Genomic DNA, 12,722 nt, shown 5'->3' on the forward strand with positions numbered 1-12,722 from the left:
TCCTTTATTCTGCCCCGTGCCTTGCCCAGGGGAGGGAGACATTTCTAGCAATCATGGCTTTCTTTTGCTGCCTGGTGCTTTTGTAGTATTTCATTTGTTTTGTGTATGTGTGTGAGCAGTCTTTTTTTTTTTAACTGAAATTACATTAGTTGGTTTGTCAAGAATATATTTATTGTGTTTGACAAAACATGAGCATATGTATATGTGTATGTATAAAACCAAACATATATATATATATAAAGTCAAGGCATGTATACTAGATATTTTAAAGTTATTTATCAAGAGGGAAAAAAAGATGTGTGTTATAAAACAGAGTCTATATTTTATATATCATGTAGATAGTAAAAAAATAGCTTATAAATTATAGAAGGTTTTGGTTTTCTGTTTTTATTATCAAAGCAAAAAGAAAAAGAAAAAAGACAAAAAGTATGGGGGTGGGGGTGTATGCAACTGTTCTTAAAGGCCAAACTACTGTGGGAGCTGAGAGGTGGCCCTCTCTGCTAAGCTCCAGCAGACCAGGGTCTGCTGGTCCAGCTCTTGGTAACCATGGTTACCTGTGTGATGCTCAGGGCCAGGGGTTCACTTTGCTCATCAGAGCCCTGTGCCGCTCAAATGCAGCTTCTGGCTGCTCACCATAATTTGTGTTCATGGGATAAAGATGGCAAATAAAGGCTTCAAAGAAGATAAAATTCAACTCAGTCTCATTTTTTCCAGACTTAGATGCTTGTGGTTTACTTCCTGCCTAGTGTGTTGGATGGATTTGCAGCAGGAAAGGAGTACACTGGAGAGGGGAAGATGGTCAAATGTCAGCAACACCCAAGACCTTGAACTGTGGGAATCAACTGACCTTCCATGTAATTGGGGATTACTGCATGAGAGCCCTGGAGGCACTTTAGAGGCATCTCATTCAAATCTTCATTTTGGAAGTGTTGAAATAGAAGGAAAATAATCTGCCTAAGGCTTCTTGGGGTGTGTGTGTGTATATGAGTGTGTGAGTGAGTGAGAGGGTGGGGAGAGGGAAAGAGAGGGAGATGGGTGGGGAGGAGGAGAGAGAGAGAGAGAGAGAGAGAGAGAGAGAGAGAGAGAGAGAGAGAGAGAGAGAGAGAGAGAGAGAGAGAGAGAGAGAGAGAGAGAGAGAAAGCTAATTCAGAGATGATGATATCACTTTGGCCAGGGGAGCAAATTTTAGCATTTTCTATTTGAATACTATGCCAAGGGGTGGGGAACCTTTTTTTCTCAAAGGACCATTTAGATACTTATAAAATCATCTGCAGGCCACACAAAATTATCACTATAAGCAGATGGCCACAGGTAGCTAATGAAAAGTCCAGTCATGTACCGCGAAGCCACCTATATGCCACCTCTGTCACACCAAGTTCTGAAAGACCTTCTGACAGATTCACTTGACATTTAAAAGACTATCTTTGCTTACTTCTTCCTTAGCAGTGGTTAAGGGCAGCCAATGTGGACTGAGCGAGCTCACTTGAAGTTTGCATAGCGTGGAGTCTCATGGATGGGTTGCTTTCCACTCTCTGCTGATGTTATCCAATACACACAAGCATTTTGTCTGCACCAGGCCTGCCCTTTACTTAGATAAAAATAAGACATAATTCCACCAAGCCAGAAATCTCATTATTCATTCCTTCATGAGCAGGTCCTGATAAATCATTGAAAATGCAGTAAATCTGCATCCACACAAGATTAGTACCGTGTACACATAACAGTCTCTCATCCCTCACAAGGCAGGACTTAAAGGCAAGACAGGAGTACTTTGTCAAAGTTAGAAATGCCATGGGTCCAAATATGAAGCATTGTCGAGATAGGATTCCATTCTCCCATTTCTTTCAGCAAAGTTACCTGGGAACCAACACACAATGGAGGTTGCCAATCTCCTACTCATTTTAAACCTAGAACAAGCTATTCTTCATAGGGTTGGGCGTCTCTTTGCAAATAATGATTCCTTCCAACTCGGTAAATGGTAGGTTATGCAGGCTGAACATTCTTAAATCTGAAAATCTGAAATCCAGAATGCTCTGAAACCTGAATTTTTTTTATTTTTTGTGAACACACTGTACAGAGGGGTTACAATTACATGGGCAGGTTAATGCATACATTTCTTATCAAGCATTGCATAATATTTAAAAGGTTTTGAGAGCTGGGTGCTGGTGGCTCACACCTGTTATCCTAGCTACTCAGGAGGCTGAGATCTGAGGATCACAGTTCAAAGCCAGTCTGGGCAGGAATATCTGTGAGGCTCTTATCTCCAGTTAGCCACCAAAAAACCGGAAATGGGGCTGTGGCTCAAAATGGTGGAGTTCTAGTTAGCCTTGAGTGAAAGAGCTCGGGGACAGTACCCATGACTGACGAAAAACAAAAAGGTTTTGAATTTTGGAGCAGTTTAAGACTTTGGATTTTCAGATTAGGGCTGCTCAATCAGTATTTACATATTCCAAAATCTAAAAAACAAGTTGCTCAAATGTAAACTTCTTTAAGTGCCAAGCATTTGGATAAAGAAATATGGAGTCTGTACTGCCTTCTCCTAAGCCATGGAATGGGATCAGCACCATCTTAAATCTCTAAATTCACTCCTAACTGCTGCCCTCCATGGAAGAGCCACAGCTGCACAGCAAAAACATTCTGGTTGTTCTTTGCTGCTCAGATGAGATTTCTGTGTATCCTCCCTTGCCTGTCTACTCAACCACCTTCCAGTTTCATTTCCTGCTGCCTGTCTTTCATGCATTTTTGCACCTACTGTAACAAGTCAGGGTGATTTTTCTTTTTAAAAAGTGACTGCCTCAATTTTTTATGAGGATGAGTTACATATGTATGAAGTATGCAGATTTTTTTTATAGAAATAGAATTTAAAACTCTTCATTGCATTTTAAGTAATCAGGTTCCATTTCATTAGTCCATAGCCACCTCATTCTTGCCTAGGGAGAGAAGAGCCCTTTGTCTGGATACTTCTTGGCTCTGTCCCAGCTCCCACAGGAAGGCTGTCCAAGAAGTGTAGAGGAAAAAGGCCCATCACTCCAGAGTCGGTGCTGAGTTACATACAACCAGATAGACAGTGCTGGAACTCACTTGAGCCAAAACTACCACAGAAGACTAATGCAAGTTGAAACCATTCAAAATAGTTTGTCCTGTTCATTCAAGCTTAGGCTTCTTTGCGAATCTTATCTCTGAGTCTCCATCTGCTGAGGAAATTCCTGAGAGATGACTTGAGCTATGACAGTTTATGGAACATTACTGTGGCCCAACCACAGGTCTTCAAGATAAATGCCACCATATTTGGCTAGTTGTTGGGCTTCTTCTAAAATGCCTTACTCACTATGGAAATACCTTTCTCTCCTAATTCATTCAAATTCAGGTCACCTTGGATCAAATCAAGTTTGTTTTTTTTTTCCTTTAGCTACCTGTGAAAATGAGGCAATTGCAGTCATTCCAGGATCTTCTATACATACCCAGATCTATAGATGCTCAGATCCCATATAAATTGGACTAAGAACTACACATATTTCCCCATATACTTTAAAACATCTCTAGATGACTTATAATACTTAAAATCATGTAAGCACTTTGTCTATAGTTGTTATACTTTTAGGGTTGGAAATATAACAGGGAGTGTCAAGAGTTATTTGTATATTCATAAAATCATTATAGGTCACACAAAGCCATCAATCCAGGCAGATGGCTGCAGATAGCCAATGGGAAGTATACAAGAAGTATCCATATCTGTTCCACGGAGCACTAAATAATTCCACCAGCTGTCTATAGCCCACAGACCTGAAGTTCCCCACCCTGGAGGGAATGATGTCAAGAAGAAAGGCTGCAATGCTTGTTTTGGATTTTTTTTGTTATTGGTTGTGGGGCCTGAATTCTGGGCCTGGGTGCTGTCCCTCAGCTCTTCAGCTCAAGGCTAGCACACTACCACTTGGGCCACAGCACTACTTCCGCCTGTTTCTGCTTATGTGGTACTGAGGAATCTAACGTAGGGCCTCATGCATGCAAGGCAAGCACTCTACCACTGAGCCACCTTCCCAGCCCTGGATTTGGATATTTGCACTGTTGGTCCATTGGATCTGGAGATGCAGAGCCTGTAGATATGGATGGCCTTCTACAGGAAGCTGAATTCAGTTTTGATCGTGAAGGAGGCTCTGTCCTAGAATCACAACCTGGAATCTACATATCTATGGGTCCCATTGTCTCTGATCCTTTCATTATTGGTTATCAGTGCCCTAGGAAGGAGGACCTCTAAGTAGGCCTTGTGTGACAGTAGCTGATGGATAGGCCCTGTGTGAAAAGCCCAGAGGTATAAGCTTAGTCTTTTACACTCTCAAGTCATGATCTTTCTCTTAGATAAAAGGGTCTTTATTAGGTCAAGGTTAAGGTAAGGCTGTCTGAGATTCCCTTGGGAATCATTCCAGCTTCCCAGAAACAAAGACCAAGAAGGTATTAATAGCTAATGAAATTCCAGGGCAGGAAGGAAGACCAGAGCCCCTCTGTACTCCTAGATGATGTACAGGTTGTGTCAGCCAGAAGATGAGGCTAGCTTTCCATGGGCTGGGCTGAGGGACCTGGACTTGATGACATGCAGGTTTCTACTACAAGAATAGAGTCAGAGTTAGCCCATCCCCACCACCCAAACTGCTGTATTTGTTTGTTTGTTTTGGCCAGTCATGGGGCCTGAACTCTGGGCCTGGGCGCTGTCCCTCAACTCTTCAGCTCAAGGCTAGTGCTCTACCACTCGAGCCGTAGCGCCATTTCTGGCTTTTTCTGTTTATGTGGTGCTGAGGAATCGAACCCAGGGCCTCATGCATGCAAGGCAAGCACTCTACCACTGAGCCATCTTCCCGGCCCGACTGCTGTATTTTTTATCTGGCTGTGAAGCACTAAGACCATAGAAACGGTGGAGGAAGCAGTAAGGAGGAAGGCAATAAAGACAACCGAGAGAAGAAGGATCCCTGGGGGGTCACAAAGGGAGGTGAGGCAATGGCAGAGGTGGTAGGTCATGCCAGGAATAAAAAACAGAAGAGCAGAAGAGAATAGATGAAAAGACAAGAGAGTTATGCCTTTAAACCATGGAAAGTTGTTGTGAAGATACTCGTGGCATGAGATGGAGAGATTTCTGCAATAGGGGCTGACAGGCCTTGATCAGAGTCTGGGAACAGCTTGGATGAGGAGGAGGGTGGCAGATGAGAAGGAATGAGGGAGGAATTCTTACAGGAACTTAAAATTCCTGGCTGACTCACTTCCATGGCTGTTCAAGGCTATCACGCTGTTGGCATTTGCTGGGAATTTCTCAATCTCAGCCACTTTGTGTGGGGAGTGGAGAGGAAGCACCATCCTTAAGACCCTTAGAAAACCTTGGATCCCCCTCCTCTTTTCCTGCTGCTTTTCCTATTTGAAGATCTCCCAAAGCTGACATGTTCATGGACTCGACATCTGCCACCTGACCCATTTTCCGCCCCTTACGGTGTCAGAATCAAAGGAAACATCTCAGTAGGAGCAGGTATGGGGCACCATTGCACACCATCTGAGTCATTTCAGGTGGAAAGTGAATCGAAACACTAATCCCAAAGTTCAACGATCACTTCGTAAGGAGTTTAAATAGAATGATGACCACTTCCACCTTTTCTTCCTCTCTTCCTTTTCTTCCTCCTCCTCTTCCTCCTCCTTTTCCTTCCCTCTTCCTCCTCCATCTCCTCTTTCTCCACTTTCAAGTAGGAAAAAGTAAAAATGCAAATATAAATATATATTAAATAACCCAAACTGTACAGAATGTATCCTTTTTGTCCTAGATCTTCATTCCCATTTTTTAGAGATAACCCCCAATGATTTATATTCTCTTCTTGATGTTGTCCAAGCACACACCCTCATGTTTAATATCCATATTATTCTTCAACTTATTTTCCTCTTAATGATTTAACATGTTTACACATAGGCATTTCAGACAGACCTTATATTTAAGAAATCTGCTTCAAAATTCAAATTAATTACAAGAGAAGAAAATAAAAAATTATTAATACAAATACCACCAAAGTACAAAGATGTACAAGAGAAGAGAAAAGGAACACAAAGTGTACAAAACAACTAGTAAAAAAATAAAATGACAAGTATGTTTATACTCGGCAACAATAACTTTGAATGTAAATGGATGAAATCCCCTAAAAAGCTACAGACCTACTGAATGGACAAAAAGATAAAAGTGATCTAGTGTCATGCTGCTTATAGCAAACGCACATCACCAATAAAGACCCAGCCAACCACAAAGGGAAGGTAATAATGCACCCCACAAATGGAAGCAGAAACTGAGCTATTACTTACATCAGACAAAAAGATCCTAAATAAAAATATAAGCAAAGAAGATCACTTTATTATGACCAATGGATCAACAAGCAGAACTCTCAATTATATATCTATATCTATATCTAGGTACTCATGTCAAAACACCCAACTTCAGAGAGAACACATTATAAGACCTGAAGGCAGACTATAGCTAACAATACCATAAGTGGGCCAGTCATTTACAGAACATGTCATCCAACAGCTGTAAAATACACATTCTCCTCATATGCACATAGAACGTTTTCTAGGATAGATTGTATCTTAAGCAATCCTATCTTACTTGTAACTAATCTCATCATTTTTTAAAAAAAAGTGAAATCTTATATGCGTGTATAAAAATGTCTCCATGAAACCTATTATTAGGCCAAGAATGGTACTTATTCCTGTGATCAAAACTACTTGGGTTGGGGCTGGGAAGTTGGCTCAGTAGTAGAGCGCTTGCCTTGCATGCCTGAGGCCCTGGGTTCGATTCCTCAGCACCACATAAGCAAAAAGAAAAAAGCCGGAAGTGGCGCTGTGGCTCAAGTGGTAGAGCACTGGCCTTGAGCTGAAGAGCTGAGGGACAGTGCTCAGGCCCAGAGTTCAGGCCCCACAACCGGACCAAAAAAAAAAAAAAAAAAAAAAACTACTTGGGTGGTGGTATTGGGAGGATCATGGTTCCAGGCTAGTCGGAGTAAAAATTTGGTGAGACCTTATCTCAACAAATAGCTAAATGTGGTGGCATGTGTCTATTGTCCCAGCTATACTTGAAGCTCAAATAAGATTGTGATCCAGGTGGGTCTAGCATAAACTAGAGACCCTATTCTAAAAAACTAAGCGCACATGGTAGCATGCCTGACTACTAAGCTTGAGAACCTGAGTTTAATTTCCAAAACCACAGGAGGGGGGAAAAGATTTCAAAATAAACAACTTAATAATGCAACCCAGGAAAATAGGAAAGCAAGAGCAAATCAAATCCAAAATTAATAGGAGGAAATAAAAATCAGAGAAGAAATAAGCAAAATAAAAATTGAAAGAAATATAAAAGATCAATGAAAGTTGTTTTTTGTTTTGTTTTGTTTTGTTGTGGGGGCTGAACTCTGGGCCTGGGCACTGTCCCTCAGCTCTTCAGCTCAAGGCTAGTGCCCTACCACTTAAGCCACAGTGTCACTTCCAGCTTTTTTCTGCTTATGTGGTGCTGAGGAATTGAACCCAGGGCCTCATGCAAGCACTCTACCACTGAGCCAACTTCCCAGCCCCTGGTTTTTTAAATATAAATAAAACAACTGGGTGCTCATAGCTCAAGCCTGTAATTCTAGCTACTCAGGAAGCTGAGCTCTGAGGAGACACTTATCTCCAATTAACCACCAAAAACCTGAAGCATAGCCGTAGTTCAAATGGTACAGCTCCAGCCTTGAGTGAAAAAGCTAAAGGACAATGCCCAGGCCCAGAGTTCAAGTTCCAATATCAGCACACATCCAAAAAAAAAAAAGAACAAAACTGGCAAGCTATTATCCTGACTAATCAATAAAGAAATAAACACACCCAAATAAATAAAATCAGAAATGCTAAATGAGACATTAAATCAGATACACAGTGATATACCACATATATGCAAAGAATCATTGGGGACTATAACAAACTATAAGCCAAATTGGAAAAGTTATAAAAATGGATGTCTAGGTAGAATGGCCTACCAACATTGGTAGGATGGCCTACCAACACTGAATTTAATGAGCCTAGAAAACCCAAACAGACCCATAATAAGAAAAGTCCAGGGCTGGATAGCTTCACTGCTGAGTTTTACCAAACCTTTAAAGCAGAACTAATCCCGATTGTTTTCAAACTATGCCAAAGAACTGAAAAGAAAGGGAGCCTTTCTAGATTCATTCTCTGAGTTCAGCATTCCCCTGTTAACAAAACCAGACAAGCACACAACAAAAATATAGCTGATGAACACAGATGCAAATATGTTCAATACTGGCAAATCAAATCCAACAGCACATCAAAAAGACCATAAATCATGGGCAAGTGGGATCATCCCAGAGAAGCAAGACTAGTTCAACCTATGCAAACCAATCATTTCTTCTTCTTTGCTGGTGGTGCTGGGATTTGAACTCAGGGCATTGCACTTGTTAGGCAGGTACTATACTACTGAGCCCCATTTCTAGCCCTAGTTTTCACCAGTTATTTTTGTGATAGGGTCTTGTACTCAGTTCACCTATTTTAGGCTTTTCTGTCATTGCTGAGATGACAGATGTGTGTCACCATATTCAGCATCTTGTGTTGAGATGGAATCTCCCAGACTTTTCTGCCCTGGCTAGCCTGAAACCTCATCCTTTCAGTATCAACCTCCCATGGAGTATTATATGTCATCATACCCAGCTATGGGTTGTGAGGGTATGGAATTTTCTACTCTGATTGGCCTTGAACCATAATCCTCCTATTCTCAATGCCATAAGTGGCTAGGAATAAGAGATGTAAACCCCCATCACCTGACCCAAATCAATAAAAGAAATACATTATGTCAACAGAATGAAGGAGAAAATGCATGATTATCTCAACAAATGCTGACAAAGTATTCAATGGAATTCAAGAATACAAATAGAACGTCAAAACCTCCCAAAACTTCGGAATAGAAAGAACATACATCACAATAAAAGCTCAATACAACAAACCCAACATTTATACCAAATGAGAAAAGGCTGAGTTTTTTTTCTAAGATCTGGAACAAGACAAGGATGTCTGCTTTCACTTTTGTAATTCAATACAGTATTGAAGTCTTAGAGGTTCCAGTAAAAAATAAAGGATATCCAGTTAGAAAGAGAGCAAATTATCTGTTTACAGATGACACATTTTTTATATACAGAAAAATAAAAGAAAAAATTACAATTGATAAAAGTAAGGTCATAGGATACAAAAATCAGGCACCAATGGTCCCTGTCTGTAATCTGAGCTACTCTGGAAACTGAGATATCTAAGAATCATGGTTTGAAACTCATCAAGTTTGAAACTAGTGAGACTCATTTCTCTAATTAACAAACAAAAAGGCCAGAATGGAACTATGGATCATCTACAGTGCCAGCCTTGAGCAAAGTGTTTGGGCCCTGAATTGAAGCCACAGTACCAACTAGGATTAACAGATATAAGCCACTTGGCTCATAGATTTATCTTTATATGACTTCAAAAGCACAATTGACAAATAGGATTATATCAAAGAGTTGCAGGTAGCCAAAAAACCAACAAAACAAAACAAAACAAAACAGTGAATGGGAGAACATATTCACAAAGTATACATCCAATAAAGGAATAATGTCCATCTGACTTAAAAGTAGGAAAATGACATGAATAGACATTTTTCAAAAGAAGATATACAGTGGGCCAACAGGTATGTGACAAAATGCTCAACACCACTAATCGTCAGGGAAATGCAAAAACCCACATCAAGACATCATCTCTAGTTAGAATGGCTATTATCAGATACAAACAGTAACAAATGCTGAGGACTGCAGTAGAGGGGAACTCTTGAATCCTGTTGTAGGAAACAGGATGGAGGATCCTCGAAAAACTAGAAATGGGACATTCTCAAGATCCAGCACTTCAACTTCTGATTATATATACAGAAGAAATAAAATTAGTGTGTTAGCTTTCTGTAACTGTCACAAATACTGGAGATAATTAACTTACAAGGAGAGGAGAGTTATGTTGGCACTCATTTTCACAAGTTCCTGTCTATGGTGGGCAGGCTGCATTCTTCTTAGACCTACAGGATATAAAATGGGAAAGGAGAGGACTGAAAAGCAGTCAAGGTCCCACAACTCTTTGGGAGAACCCACCAATAACATCTTGAAGACCTCTCTCTAGGTTCGATCTACTGAAGTTTCCACCATCTTCCAATAGAGCCACAGGTGGGGACCAAGTCTTATTACACAGGCCTTTGGAGCACATTCCAGATCCAAATCCCACCTATCCCTATGTTGAAGAAACATCTGTACTTATGTTTATAATAGGATTATACACAATAGATAAGACAGGCGTCAACCTTGGTGTCCCTCAATGGATGAACTGATATATACGTGTATAGAAACAAGTATCACATGTTCCTTACTTGAATGTGAATGCTAAAATGTTGATCTCAAAGCTGTACAGATGAAGATAATGGTTATTTGAGCCTGGGGAGGATGGAGTTAGATGAACAGGTACAGTTGGATGAGATGAATTAACTTCTAATGTTGAATATAACACATTAAGTAACTATGGTTAACAGTGAGCTGAACATTTCACAGATTTTTTAATGTTCCCAAAGAAAATGAAGAAGTTCTGAAATGTTAGCTATACCAATCACACTGATCTGATCATTATGCGTTGTACACATGGGATTCTACCTTATAAACATATATGATGATGGCAAGAACAAAACGCATATTTTAAGATTCTCACTAAAAGCTCACAGTAATACTCGTGTCCTGAATATACCACTAAACTGTACATTGAAAATGGCTAAAAATGGTAGATTTTGTTATATGTATTTTAGCACAGCTGAATCACAGCACCCCCTTCTGGCCATTTTCAAGTCACCAGCCTGACATTTTGAGCCTTGATAACAGAGCTCTCTTATTCTGGAAAATCTAAAAGCAAAAGCACGGCTTGTATTTCTTGATCCCAACGGATTCTATCCTTTACCCAGGTGGCTATTGGCACAGTGTTTTGGCGCATGAAAGGGCTCTTTGCTAGGCCTGTCAGGGGTCAGAGGACAGCTTATTACCACTGACAGCCCTTGTCGTCCATGAGGACAGAATCCTCTCCAGCTCCGAATGCCTTTCATCCTCTGCTCTGAAAGCCCTGCTGAAATTAGGCCAGGGCTTGTGAAGCCATTCAAGCCTGGCCACAAAGGCCCACAGTCTATGATAGCAGAAGTCTGCATGGAAGCGATCCCGCTCCCCCCCACCCCCCACGACATGCCCCCTAACCCTTGTCAAGGATGCCTTGTACTTTCTTTAGTGGCAATTCTCCATCCTTGACCCAGATAAAGGGTTTAGAAAAGGCCTTTTCACCAGTGATGTGTTCAGATAAGTTAAATCCCCTGCGATTCAGCGCCAGGTGGTCTAATCTGCACAGTTCAGTGTTGCTGTGTGACCTACAGACCAAGGAGCAGATCAGGTTCTGAGAGAACAAAGGCTGATGCACAGCATATCGCTGATGCAATCACCAGGCGGCCTTCCTCTGCCCTTACTAAGCTGGCTCACATGGAAGAGCCCCAGAGGAACTGCCCTGGCTACTGGCCCACGATGGCTGCCTTAGTCACACATTCACCACCTGGGCCTAGTACTATGGAATCCAGATTGTTGCCATGGCCAGTCAGGGAAATCACTTGAAATCTGGGAGGATCTGTCTCAGCACTTCCCGGCTGGAGATCTACAAGTTTCCTAGTGCCTTGTCACTCCTTGTAGTGCCTTGTCACACCATTGTAGTGCCTTCCTAGTGCCTTGTCACATCATTGCATCCAACACGGCAACATTTTGGCCAAGAATACATAGATTTGAGTGAGACCTGGCTTTGTGTTTATCTTCTAAATTCATGGATATTTTTCCCAGTTTTTTTTTTCCTTTTTACCTGGCAGCCTTTATAAAATAGCCTAGAATTTCTCTGAACCATGCAAAGAGCATACACAAATGCAATCACTATTAGCATCCAACACTCACCCCTATTCCAGCACTCTGTGCTCACGTGTTTATGAGCTACATCCCAAATTCACTTTTACAGGATGCCCATACATCATTCCTTTGCGCAACCAGGGCTTGCTGGGCCTAGTGATGGCTTGTCTTCTCTTCTCAAGCTAGAATCCAGGGAGACTGCGGGATGGGGCTACCACATGCCCCACCTGCTGCCCTTGCTCTGAGGTCAGACTGTTTTCAGATCTCATCGTGTCACTGAACTAGTTGCCCAGCAACTACTCTACAAGGTGAGGTAAATGGGTTGGGGTCTGGCCCTGAGAGGGTTGAGACAGGCCCCAAGTTACCTGGCTAGCTAGGTAGCTTCTTGAAATCAAAGTTTTACTCTGGTTGCTGCATTGTCATGGCATCTGATAATCCTGTAGAGCCATTATAGTACTGTTTTCCAGACTCTCAGTACAGAAAACAAATAGGATTAACATCTGCTTTTATCTTTTATGTTGTGGGTCGTTGGTTAACACTCAAGAGAGTGCACACCACACTCTCTGTAACAGTTTTAGCTCAGATGCGTAAGCCAAACGACTTCTCCCATCTGCACAAGCCAAGTCCACCATAGGGGACAAGAGATTTTCAATCTGGGTCCAGACAAGTATAATTTGAACGTACCTCCAGGCCAGCCAGTTCTCCAAGTGTGGCTCCTGGAGCAGCAGCAAAAGCACACAACAC

Source organism: Dipodomys merriami, unplaced genomic scaffold (genome assembly GCF_024711535.1).
Source record: "Dipodomys merriami isolate MVZ:Mamm:240054 unplaced genomic scaffold, mDipMer1.0.p SCAF_16, whole genome shotgun sequence".
NCBI lineage: Eukaryota > Metazoa > Chordata > Mammalia > Rodentia > Heteromyidae > Dipodomys > Dipodomys merriami.